This window comes from Arachis ipaensis, chromosome B10 (genome assembly GCF_059453495.1).
Source record: "Arachis ipaensis isolate K30076 ecotype BB chromosome B10, ASM5945349v1, whole genome shotgun sequence".
NCBI classification, from domain to species: Eukaryota; Viridiplantae; Streptophyta; class Magnoliopsida; order Fabales; family Fabaceae; genus Arachis; species Arachis ipaensis.
The window spans coordinates 24,355,041-24,367,771 of record NC_142435.1 but is presented as its reverse complement, the minus strand read 5'-3'; the positions used below and the strand labels follow the sequence as shown (position 1 = coordinate 24,367,771).

The following is a 12,731-nucleotide window of genomic DNA, read 5'->3' as shown; positions in this document are numbered from 1 at the left end:
TGGCGGTTTCTGTGAGGTTGGCTGAGGATACCGCCTTGAGGCACAAGGATAGCTATGTTACAGCTATAGGGAAGTGATGCGTCTCAGGGAGGAGTTGGAGTCTGCCCGAGTTGATTATGCTGAGCTCCAGGGTCACCTTGTAGGCAGCGTAAATGCTGCTTATGAGAACCTGAAGGAACAAGTTCGAGTTCTTACTCCCGAGGTCGACCTTACTCTCTTTAGTCTGGACAATGTTGTAAAGGATGGCAAGATTGTCCCTGACGACCCTGATGACGATGATGTTGAACCTCCCCCTGTGCATGCTGCCAAAGCCTCCGAAGTGCTGACTTCTTTTGCTCCTTCAGCTGAGGTTGATCATCCCGTGTCAGATCCTAATTGTCAAATCTTGAATCGGGATGATGGGACTGTGGATGCTGTGCCTATTCAGACTCGCCCTTCTTCACCTCATGCTGTCGAGAAGCCTTCGGGTCTTCCCTGATTATGTGAATGCTTTGTGTAGATAGCCCGTCTTGTGGGCTTTTTAAACTCTTTATTTTGTAAATGATGTTTGCTGACTGTTGACTCTCTTTTAGTTGCTTGTTTAGCAACTTTATTTTGAAAAATAAAGTAGTTTCCAATCTTTTGGGGCTGATTTTGGTGGCCTTTGAAGCTTGTTATAACTTTATGTTTTTATATCATGTCTGTCTGCTCTCGACTTGGCACCTTTCTAGGTTTTGTGAATGCTGGAACCTTTCATTGTCTGACCTCTTTGGATTGGCTTGATTCCTTTGCCTGATGTTTTTTCCAGTAATTCGCTTTGTTTGGATCTTGCTCAGGTCTTTATTAGGAATTACCTTGTATAACACTTAAGGTCTTTTGGAGGCCGATTTCGCCGTGTCGGTTTCGTCCGAGTTGTTGTTAGTGATCCTCTTTGAACTTTGTTTAGGTCTCTTTCAGGGATTACTTTTGTGATCTCTTATTTTGGGCCGACTTTGTCATGTCGGGCTCTTCTAAGTTATTTTTGTAATCCTCTTTCTTGGACCTTGTTCAGGTCTCTTTCAGGGATTACTTCTATAACTTTTATGTTTTTAGGCCGACTTCGTCATGTCAGGCCCTTCTAAGTTATTTTTGTAATCCTCTTTCTTGGACCTTGTGCAGGTCTCTTTCAGGGATTACTTCTATAACTTTACGCTTTGGGCCGACTTCATCATGTCGGGCCCTTCTACGTTATTTTTGTAATCCTCTTTTTTGGACCTTGTGCAGGTCTCTTTCAGGGATTACCTTTATAACTTTTGTGTTTTTGGGCCGACTTCGTCATGTTGGGCCCTTCTACGTTATTTTTGTAATCCTCTTTCTTGGACCTTGTGCATGTCTCTTTTAGGGATTACTTCTATAACTTTACGCTTTGGGCCGACCTCGTCATGTCGGGCCCTTCTAAGTTATTTTTGTAATCCTTTTTTTTGGACCTTGTGCAGGTCTCTTTCAGGGATTACTTCTATAACTTTACGTTTTGGGCTGACTTCGTCATGTCGAGCCCTTCTAAGTTATAGTAATCCTCTTTATAGGGTTGGCCAGACCTCTTTCCAGGGTTTACTTATAACTTTGGTCGACTTGGTCTGACTTCTTAACGTCGGCCAGTCTTTAAGTTATTATTTAGCAATCCATCTTATCAAGACCTCGTCAGGTCCTTTCTCCGGATCACTTTTGATAACTTCTTGCATTATTCTATTTTCATCTTTGCCGATTTGTAGAAGGTGGGTTCAATCCTTGTTTAGTCGACCTTTAGATGAATTTAGTTTTCATCTCTGTTGGTCTTTATCGTGATCGTGCAGTGAATTTATTTTTCACTTTCTGCCGATCTGTTGCTTTATAATCGGGCGATGAATGTTTCAGATTAATGCATCTTGAAAACTTGTAGAACATCTAATATATTTTATTTAAAAGAAAATGCAAATATGTACATGTGGAGTTTTTATCCTTTTAAGTCGGATAATTTGTGGATCTTAACTTGGTGCTTCATTAAAAAACTTTTTCAGGAAAAAGAGTGCATCCTATGCTGAGATCCTTTACCATCCCTAGCTATAGTACCTTCTTAGGTTGCAGGCATGCCACGACCTGGGAAGCTCTCGCCCCTCGAGTTTGGACAGTCTGTAGTAGTCCTTCCCAAGTACTTCTATGACTCGGTAGGGTCCTTTCCAGTTTGCTGCCAGCTTTCCTTCTCCAGGTTGAGTTGTTCCGATATCATTTCGGATTAGGATGAGATCATTCTCCGCGAAACCTCGTGGCACTACCTTTTGATTATATCTGGAAGCCATTCGACGTTTTAGTGCTTCTTCCCTGATCCGAGCTCTCTCTTGAATTTCAGGAAGTAGGTCGAGCTCTTCCCTTTGAAGTTGGGAGTTGGCTTCTTTATTGTAATGGACCACTTTAGGTGACCCTTCTTCGATCTCTACTGGGATCATTGCCTCCATTCCGTATGCTAACCGGAAGGGTGATTCCTTTGTGGTAGAATGTGGCATTGTTCGATATGCCCATAGGACTTGTGGGAGCTCTTCAGCCCAGGCTCCCTTTGCGTCCTGTAATCTTCGTTTTAGTCCAGCCAATACCACTTTGTTGGCAGCTTCAGCTTGTCCATTGGCTTGAGGATGCTCTACGGAAGTGAATTGGTGTTTTATAATCAAGTCGGCCACTAAATTTCTGAAGCCTGCATCTGTGAATTGGGTGCCATTATCTGTGGTGATGGAGTATGGGACCCCGAACCTTGTGACAATGTTTCTATATAATAATTTTTGACTTCTTTGAGCAGTGGCATTAGCTAGGGGTTCTGCCTCGATCCACTTTATAAAGTAGTCTACCCCTACTATAAGGAATTTAACTTGTCCCGATCCCTGAGGGAAGGGTCCGAGAAGGTCGAGTCCCCATTTTGCAAATGGCCATGGTGAGGTCACGCTGATGAGTTCCTCTGGCAGGGCGATGTGTAAGTTGGCATGTTTCTGGCATGGTAGACATGTCTTTACAAACTCTATAGCTTCTTTTTGTAGAGTTGGCCAATAAAATCCCGCCCGAAGTACTTTTTTAGTGAGAGCTTGTGCTCCGAGATGATTGCCACAAATGCCACTGTGTACTTCTTATAAAACTTCCTTTGTGTTGGAAGTCGGCCCACATTTTAACAGAGGTATTGAAATCCCTCTCTTGTATAGAGTATTGTTTATGATGGTGTAATGTTGTGCCTCTCGTTTTAACCTCATTGCCTCCTTTTCATTTGTAGGGAGTGCTTCTGCTTTGAGGTAGTTAATTATGGGGGTCATCCATCCTTGATCTTGACTTGTTATGGCTAGGACTTTTTTTCTTCCGAGATTGACGGACTCTGCAGTATTTCTTGGATGAGGCTTCTATTATTGCCCCCTGGTTTGGTGCTGGCTAGCTTTGAGAGTGCGTCAGCTCGAGCATTCTGTTCGCGGGGTATGTGGTGTATTTTCATATTCCCGGAGTTGTCCGAGCTGTTCCCTAGTTTTACCCAGCTACTTTTTCATAGTGGGATCCTTGGCTTAGTAGCTCCCTGTTATTTGTGAAGTAACCACCTGTGAGTCGCTGAAGATAATGAGTCTTTGAGCTTCGACCTCTTTAGCCAGCTTCAAACCAGCTAGTAGTGCCTCATATTCTGCCTGGTTGTTTGAGGCAGGGAACCCAAATTTGAGGGAAAGTTCGATTTGGGTTCCTTGATTGCTTTCAATTATCACACCTGCGCCACTTTCAGTCTTATTTGAGGAACCGTCCACGTAGAGATTCCATTCTGTGGGTGGGGGGGTTTGGGGTGTCTGTAAATTCTGCAATTGATGCATGAAAAACTTGTCTCACAACAAATTTCCTTCGGCAAGTGTACCGAATTTGTCGTCAAGTAAGAACTCACAATAGAGTGAGGTCGAATCCCACAAGGATTGATTGATCAAGCAACTTTAATTAGAGGACTGTTCTAGTTGAGCGAATCCAGAATTTGAGTTGAGAATTGCAAAAAATAAAATGGCGGGAAGGAAATTGACAGGAAAGTAAATGCTAGAATTATAGATCTGAAAGTAAATGACGGAAGGTAAATTGCAGAATTGTAAATGGGAATGGGGGAATTGCTCATTAAAGTAAATAACAGAAATTAAAGAGAATAGGTAAGATCAGAAATGGGGAGTTCATTGGGCTTAGGAGATGTTGCATTCTCCGGATCAATTTTATTTTCATCTCTTCCTCAATCAATGCACTCATTGATCTCCTTGGCAATCTTAAGTGATTGAATTACAATTTTTTGTAATTCAATCTCTCAAATCTTGATCAATAGCCAATTCCTTGGTCAATTACTCATGAGAAGAGATGAAGTATGGTCACTGATTATACCACATGCATTTCCCAAACCAAGTGTTGAGAGGATTATAGTCACATATCCATCCAAACCCAATTTGGTCCAGCATGAGAAAGCATTTCTAGCTTGATCTCTTCATTCCTCTTTCAAGGTTCAGAAGAGATCCAAGTATGAATAGCTTCTCTTTCAAGATAACTACTCAATTAGATGAAGATCGAAAGCTTTCAAGTAAAATCAAGAGAAAAGATAGAAGAAGAATAATGAAAACTAGTATTGATCCATCAAATTACAAAAGAGCTCCCTAACCCAATGACAGGGGTTTAGTTGTTCATAGCTCTGAAAAATGAAAACAAAGATGGAGAATACATGATGAAAACTTAGAAGTGCAGAGAAAGTAAATACAGAGAGTAGTTCTATGCTAAGAGTCTCCCTATAATTTCCAACTCTCTAAAATATTTCAAAGCTACTCCTATATATACTACTCTTCTATTCTTCTAGTTGATTCTTCAAGTCTTGGGCCTTTGTATCTTGAGTTTGAAGTAGTTCTCTTCTTCATTGGGCTTAGCTTTTACTTGCAGAGAGAAAGTATGAAGTGGGCAGGGCCTTTGGCTCAGGAAGTTAGTGGTGTTAACGTTCAGTGAAAATATGAGTTCGAGAACGTTAGTGACAATCACCTTTTTCACTAACGTTCCTCACCAAAGTTAAAATCCACGTTAACCTCAACGTTAGTGGCACAAACGTTGCCACTAACGTTTCCACTATGTCCTTCGCACACGTTATTGGGACTCAACTTTCCCAATAACGTTGAGAAGCCTCCCCCTTCCTACGTTAGAGTCCACGTTAACTTAGTTAACATGGCTCTTTTAACGTAGGCTTGCCATCCTTCGAGAATGTTAGTGACACTTACCATTGTCACTAACGTTCCAAATTGCCCCTATTTTCCACGTTAGAATCCACGTTAACTAGGTTAACGTGGCTTCTAACGTGGCCTTGCTAGCCATCTCCAATGTTAGTGACAAAGTTGAGTGTCACTAACGTTGGCTCATCTTTCCCTTATCCACGTTAGCTTCCACGTTAACTAAGTTAACGTGGGAGTTAACGTGGCTCATGGTGGCATGTGTGGCTCCTTCCAACATTAGTGACAATGTTGGGTGTCACTAACGTTGGCGACCACCTTCTTTCTTCACGTTAGCTTCCACGTTAACTAGGTTAACGTGGGAGTCAACGTGGCTCATTGGGGGCTTGTGTTCTTCCAACGTTAGTGACAATGTTGGGTGTCACTAACGTTGTCGACCACTTTGTTCCTTCACGTTAGCTTCCACGTTAACTAGGTTAACGTGGGAGTTAACATGGCTTAATGTGCTTTGGCCAACGTTAGTGACAATGTTGAGTGTCACTAACGTTGGCTCCCCCTCTCTTCTTAACGTTAGAGGCCACGTTAACTAAGTTAACATGGACTCTAACGTGGCCACTCATGATCTTGGTCCAACGTTAGTGATAATGTTAAATGTCACTAACGTTGGCTCCATTTCTTTACTTCTACGTTAGAGTTCACGTTAACTTAGTTAACGTGACTCTTAACGTGGGCACTGATGGCTTCGAGAGCATTATTGGCAATCACTTTTCTCATTAACTTTGCAAGTTACTCCCATTCCACGTTAGTGTTAACGTTAGTGTAACTAACGTAGCCTCTAATGTGGTTCTTCTTTGCTTCCTTTGTCCTGAAATCAAGCAATAAAGTGCATCAAAGTTCTAGTCCAAGTCATGGGAAATGCAACATCCAATTTGTCCTTAAATTTATGCAAAATCCTCATGAAATCATGTAAAGTGCACAATGTATGCTTGAATCAAGATGTAAGTGAATATCTACCCAAAACTAGCTTATTTCCTAAGGAAATGCATGAAACTACCCTAAAAACAGTAGAGAAAAGGTCAGTGAAACTGGCCAAAATGCCCTGGCATCACAACACCAAACTTAAAGCTTGCTTGTCCCTAAGCAAGTACTGGAACAAGAGAATGATGAAAGGAATGCTAAGAGAAATGAGTCATTCTTGTGGAAGTCATGTCCCTAGTTTTATGGTGGTTTCATGCATAGCAACTTAGGTTCATTCCTGGCTTTCAGACCTTTATCATGTCCTAGAATATTCACTGTGATTGCATCCCATGAGACTTTTATTTATTGATCCTTTTGTTGTTATTTCAGGGTTTATTTCTGTTCTTAAGCTAAGTGCTCTGTAAGGAAGCAACTCTTTAAAATAAGCTTTCAGCCAACACTCCCGAGCCAGTTGGTTCAAGGTGTTAGGTGTTGAAGCACCCCTAAGGACTTACTTGCTCAAGTCTCTCCCCCATACATACACACCACAGGCACATAGTTTATTTATTTTCTTTTCTTGAGTCCTTAGTGTCCAGCACCTCTTTGGGTTACTGAATGCTCTGTGGTGAGGGTTACTCTTGATAGTGAACTTTCAGCTGATAATCCCGGGTTAGTTAACCCAAGTTACCAAGTGATAAGGCACCCCTAAGAGCTTATTCATCCAAGTAGATCCCTCACACAGGAGCACCACAGACACATGCTTCAAGATTAAAACCATTGGTGCCTAGCCTTATTGCTTACTATTTTTCTTTTATTCCTCAACTTTGATTGTTCTTTCCCTTTTTCTTATTAGGATCTTCTTATTTATCTAATCTCATGGGGTGTGTCGCAAGCATAGTATTCATGACAGATAGTTGTCTTCCCACCTTATGGTTGAACCAACTTAGCTAACTTACGACCACACCACAAACTCATGGACTTACTCCCTAGTATGAACTCCTCTCTGGTCTTTTGTGAACAATCATTCTCTTTTCATTTGATTTAAATGGACAAGCATACAAGTAAGTAAAGGAATGATGTAGTAACATAAAAACTAGCACACAGAGACCTTCTCGGAAAGAAATTTTAAAGATAGGATTTAAAAAGTGTAACTAACATGGAAGCATGTTCTATTTCATACAAGATCTTCCTTATTTAAAACATAGAAAAAGATGGACCAAAGAGGGAACTCCACCACCTTTTACTCTTGTGGATGTCCATGCTCTCCTTCTTGATTGCTTGTGCTCCCACTTCCCTTGCCTTTTCCAAGAAGCTTCTTCCAGAAACCACCATCTTCCATCTTCTTCTTGAGTGTTTCCTTTTGCTGTTTCACCTTCCTCTCTTCTTGTTTTACAAGTTCTTTTTGGACCTCATCATATGTAGGGATGGCATAGTGTAGATGATGCATATTACTGGACATGTAGTTCAACTTGGCTTGAGTGTTGACGTTGAACTCCTCCCGATGTAGTTGCCGTCCTTCATTAAGTATAGTGAACTCATTGAATGCTTTCATCTGGGCTATTTGTCGCTGATTCAGTTCCTGCAAATGCTTATCTTGACGTTCTTACCTCTCAGTAACTTAGTGGATGGTTTGAGTGAGCTGGGAGTATTGTTCCTGTTGCTGCTCCATTTGTTGTTTCTTCCACTCTTCTTGTTGACTCATCCAGTTCAATATTTGCTCTTGTCCTTCCATATGTCTCATCCCCAAATCTTCAATAGCTCTTAGAAGGTGATTTATATTCAAATCGGTTGGGTAAGGATATTCTCCCTGTTGATATTCTTCCTGATGAGACTCCTCTTGGTGAGCTCCTTCCTTTGCTTTTAGTTTCCCTATTTGTGGCCTTCTTTGTTGCTGAGCAGGTGTGGTATAGGCCATACGCTGGGTTGTCATTAGCCTCTCTGGGTTCACCCAGTCTGGATTGCTATCCTCAAAGACCACCTTGGCCTTTGTGCACAATTGGAGAATGGTGCTTACCAAAGCCTGGCACCTGATTCAAGCTTCTCAGCTGAATCTTGAATTCCCTCAGCTATAAGTTCATGCACGTTGATTTCTCCACCTTGTACTAGGCAATGTACCATAGTTGCTCGATTAATATTTACCTCTGAATTATTTGCAGCTGAGAGAATAGACCTCCTCACGAGTTCAAACCACCCCTTGGCTTCTGGGCTAAGGTCTCCCCTCTTGATGAACCGGGGTCTCCCGTCTCCATACCTCTCCCAGTCAGCTGCTATAACACAGATGTCAGTCACTATCTCAGTGAGCTCATCATTGTCTTGGCTTTTACTTATCCTTGCATGATATCTAGGCTCATCAAAGTGTGGTGTTTTCAGGTGAAGAGTTCTTATTATGGCATTCGGGCTGAAGTCTACCTCCTTTCCTCTTACATAGCTTTTGAAGGTTGGGGCCCTGGTTTTGTCTTCTCTGACCACATTTGTGTAGAACTCTTTGATGAGGTTTGCATTGATCTTCCCTTCTGGATTGGTGAGCAATTGCCACCCTCTTCCTTCAATCTTCTCCCGAATTTGTGGGCATTCGTCTTCGTTGATTTGGAAGGTTAACTCAGGCAGTATCTTTTTGAGCTTTATCCGCTCAAATTCTTGTTCATGGAAGGCAGTCTTGAATCTCTTCTCGTCGAAGGGAATGTTCTCCATTGGTTCCTTCCTCTTCTGCCTCTTGGAGCTTGATGATGCCATGAATGAAGTTCAAGCGAAAAGGGTGTAGTGAGGGGAAGAGATGTGGGATTTAGAGAGTTGGGAAGTTGAAGAATTGGTTGCTAGAAATTGAAGTGCAAGGGGTATGAATTTCGAATGTGGAGATGGTGTGAATTTGATCCACTTATATATAGAAGTGATAAAGAGATGAAAGGTGTGGATTGATGGGGTTGGTGTATGATGAACGGATGGGGTTTTGTATGGAGTAAGCACGAGGATTCTCAACTTTATGATAGAGTTGGTTCACTTTCCAAGTTTGTTCTTCCTCTAATGTTGCATGGCAACCATTCCCAATGCATTCCCCCTTGAGGCACGTGTGTAGTACCCTCTTCATGAAGTGGCCGAACCTTTCCCATTAAATTGTCCAATCTATCTCTTTCAATGCTCCTTTCCTTTCCCTATAAAGATCAAATGAGAAAAGTAAGAAATATCATAAAAAAAATCAGTTTAGGTTTTTACGGCTAGAATAAGAAAAAAATTTGTTTATTCATGAACTCCAACTAACTAACTAACTGTGTATCCTTATATGCACATTGGTGGCACCATGGGGTGACACCAAACTTAGTTTGGAACACTGTGATGAAAAGTTCTGTTCAAAGCTCCAAGACTAGCATGCTCTCTGTTGCATTCATGCTTTCTTGGTATGCTTTGAACACCAAACTTGTTCTTCACTATATACTGCAATATAAGGACTTCACCAAGTTTTGGTTGGAATTTATGAATATTGACTTATTCACTAGTAAAAGCTAATAAAACATGGGTTGCCTCCCATGAAGCGCTTCTTTAGCGTCACTAGCTTGACGTTTCTCCTTCATCAGGGTGGTTGATAATGCTTCAAGTCCTCCCCTCTTGCCTTGGACTTATATCCATTGGTTGTATCAATGATCTCTACATGTTCCAAGGAAAGAACTCTGTTGATAGTGAAGACCTTAGGTAACTGAGATGGTACAGTGGGGAGATTAGGGGGGATATCTGGGAAGTAAGCTGAGATCACTTTATCTCCTGGAGAGAAACCTTCCGTAGGGATCTTCTTGTTCCTCCACCCCCTTGGTACCTTCTTCTTTGTCCCTTTTGATGTTGCCTTGCTCTTGGTGACTTCTTCTTTTAAGGGAATTTTGTTGTTGCGTTCAGATGTTTCTGGTGGTTTAGGTTCCTCCAACTTCTCCTTGAGCTGTGACAATTGCTGTTTGCCTTATTCCTCATTCAGTGGGGTTCTCAGATGTGTTAGTTGTGCTTCAGTGCTTGTTTCCTCTGTCAGCATCTCATTATGATTATTGCTTGGTTCTTTGTTTTCTTGGTCTGCTTCTTGTGAGAGTTTGAAGACATTAAAGCTGAGTCGTTCATCATGGATCCTCAATATTAGCTCCCCTCGCTCCACATCTATGAGTGCTCTGGCTGTAGCTAGGAATGGTCTTCCCAATATGATTGGGTGAGTGTGACTCTCTTCCATGTCCAAGATGACAAAGTCTGTGGGAAGAAAGTATTTCCCCACCTTTAACAACACGTTTTCCACACCCCTCTTGCTTGTTTTTGAGTTTTGTCAGCCAGCCTGATGACTACATCTGTGGGCAATATCTCATTGATCTGCAGCCTCTTCACCAGGGATAGAGGCATTAAGTTGATGCTTGCTCCCAAATCGCAGAGTGCTCTATCAAACATTGTTTCTCCTATGGCACAGGGGACATGAAAACTCCCTGGATCTTTTCTTTTTGTAGGCAACTGCGTTTGAATGAGGGCACTGCACTCCTTGTTCATCACTATAGTTTGGCCTCCCTTGAGTGAGCTTTTCCTAGGAAGCAACTCCTTCATGTACTTGATGAATGCAGGCATTTGTTGGATAGTCTTGATGAATGGTATGTTCACATGCAGAGATGCAAATAAGTCAAGAAATCTTGAGTATATTCTCCTCTCCACAGCTCCCTTGAGCAGTTGGGGAAAAGGTGCATAGAGTCTCAGCAACTCCTGTTTTGAGATTTCTGGTTCTTGGTAATCTTTTTCCACCTCCTCTACTGAGGTATCTTCAGGTTGTTCTGACAGCTTGCTTGGCTTGTCCTCAGTCTCCTTATCACTTATAGTGACCATCTTGCAATCTTCCCATCTTACCTTCTTTGTTTCACCTCTCAGATTCTTCTCTGTGTCACTTGGGAATCCATCTGTGGGTTTGGGAATTTGCTCAGAGAGATATCCTACTTGAGATTCCAACCTCTTGATTGTGTCTCCCTGGTTCTTGAAACTGGCTCGCACTTCCTCCTTGAAGACCTTGTTGTCTTGAATCTCCTTGCTTAGGCCTTCAAGTAGATTCTCAATCTTTGAGATTCTTTCATCAAATGATGACAGGTCAGGCTGAGTAGGGTTATTCTGGCCTTGATATGAATGTGGGGAGTTGTTGTTATGGGGGTGTTGATATGGTCTAGATGTGAAGTGTTGGGTGGCTGCATTGTTTGGATTTGGGCGTCTTTGATCAAGGCTTTGGTCTTGTTGATTTCCCCATCCAAAGTTTGGGTGATTCCTCCATCCAGGGTTGTAGGTCTTGGAGTATGGATCATGGTTTTGCCTAGGTGAATTCCCAATGTAGTTGGCTTGCTTCTGACTACCCTCTGCTTCTTCATTCACTCCTTCTTGGGTTGTTGATGAAGTGGAGACTGCTGCTACTTGGTTCCTCTCCATCTTCTTGGTGAGGTCAGCCAGCTGCTGGGTAATGAGCTTGTTTTGGGCCAGCAGAGCATCTACATTGTTTAGCTCCATTACTCCTCTTGTGTTCCCTCTTTCGGAAGCATAGAAGTAGTCGTTCTCTACTACTATTTCAATGACATCTATGGCTTCCTCAATAGTCTTCTTCTTGTTCAAAGATCCTCCGGATGAATGGTCTACGGCCTTCTTTGACTCATAAGAGAGTCCTTCATAGAAAATGTGCAACTGCACCCATTCGTTGAACATATCTGGTGGGCACCTCCTTGTTAAGTCTTTAAACCTCTCCCATGCTTCATATAGAGTCTCACCATCTTGTTGCCTGAAAGTTTGGACCTCAGCTCTCAGCTTATTGATTCGTTGAGGAGGGTAAAATCTTGCTAAGAATTTGTTCACCACGTCTTCCCAAGTTGTCAAGCTCTCCCTTGGGAAAGACTCCAGCCACTTAGCTGCCTTATCCCTGAGTGAGAATGGAAATAAGAGCAGTCTATAGGCGTCAGGATGAACACCATTAGATTTTACTGTGTCACATATTCTCAGGAAAGTGGTTAAATATTGATTTGGGTCCTCTTGGACACTCCCTCCAAACGAACAGTTGTTCTGCACAAGGGTGATGAGCTGTGGCTTCAGTTCAAAATTGTTGGCATGGATGGTTGGCTTTTGAATGCTACTTCCACAGTTTCCTGGGTTTGGATTGATGTAAAAGCCTAAAACTCTTCTATCCTCCCCAGCATGATTTGCTCGACCTCCTCTGCCATGGTTGTGAGCCTCTTCTTCATGATGGTTTTCCATGTTTTCTTCCATGTTTGGTTCAAAGTATTCCTCAAAGTGTTCCTCCTCTTCTTCACCACCAACTATACATTTTTCTCTTGCCTCCCTCCTTAGTCTAAGGAAGGTTCTCTCAGGTTCAGAATCAAAGGAAGTTGAAGCCCCGCTTCTTCTCCCTGTCATACAACCAACAAGTACAAGCAAAGAGAATAGGTGCAGAAAGTATATCTGTCAGAATTACTGTTAGTGTGAGTGATGTAATATATCAAACAGTTAGTGGGTTAGTGAGATGAATAGTAAATAACAAAGAAAAAGTAAGGGGGAAGGGAAGAAGTTATCTAAAACAGAAAGTAAATGACTTAAACAGAAATTTAAATCAAACAA

At 42.0% G+C, this 12,731-nt stretch overlaps 1 non-coding gene across 1 annotated transcript; it reads left to right on the top strand.

Moving 5' to 3' along the window:
- Positions 1–11,823: 11,823 nt before the first annotated feature.
- LOC148579441 (small nucleolar RNA R71) lies at positions 11,824–11,930 on the top strand. The gene has a single exon (XR_015895719.1). It is a non-coding gene; the product is annotated as a small nucleolar RNA R71 (small nucleolar RNA).
- Positions 11,931–12,731: the final 801 nt, after the last annotated feature.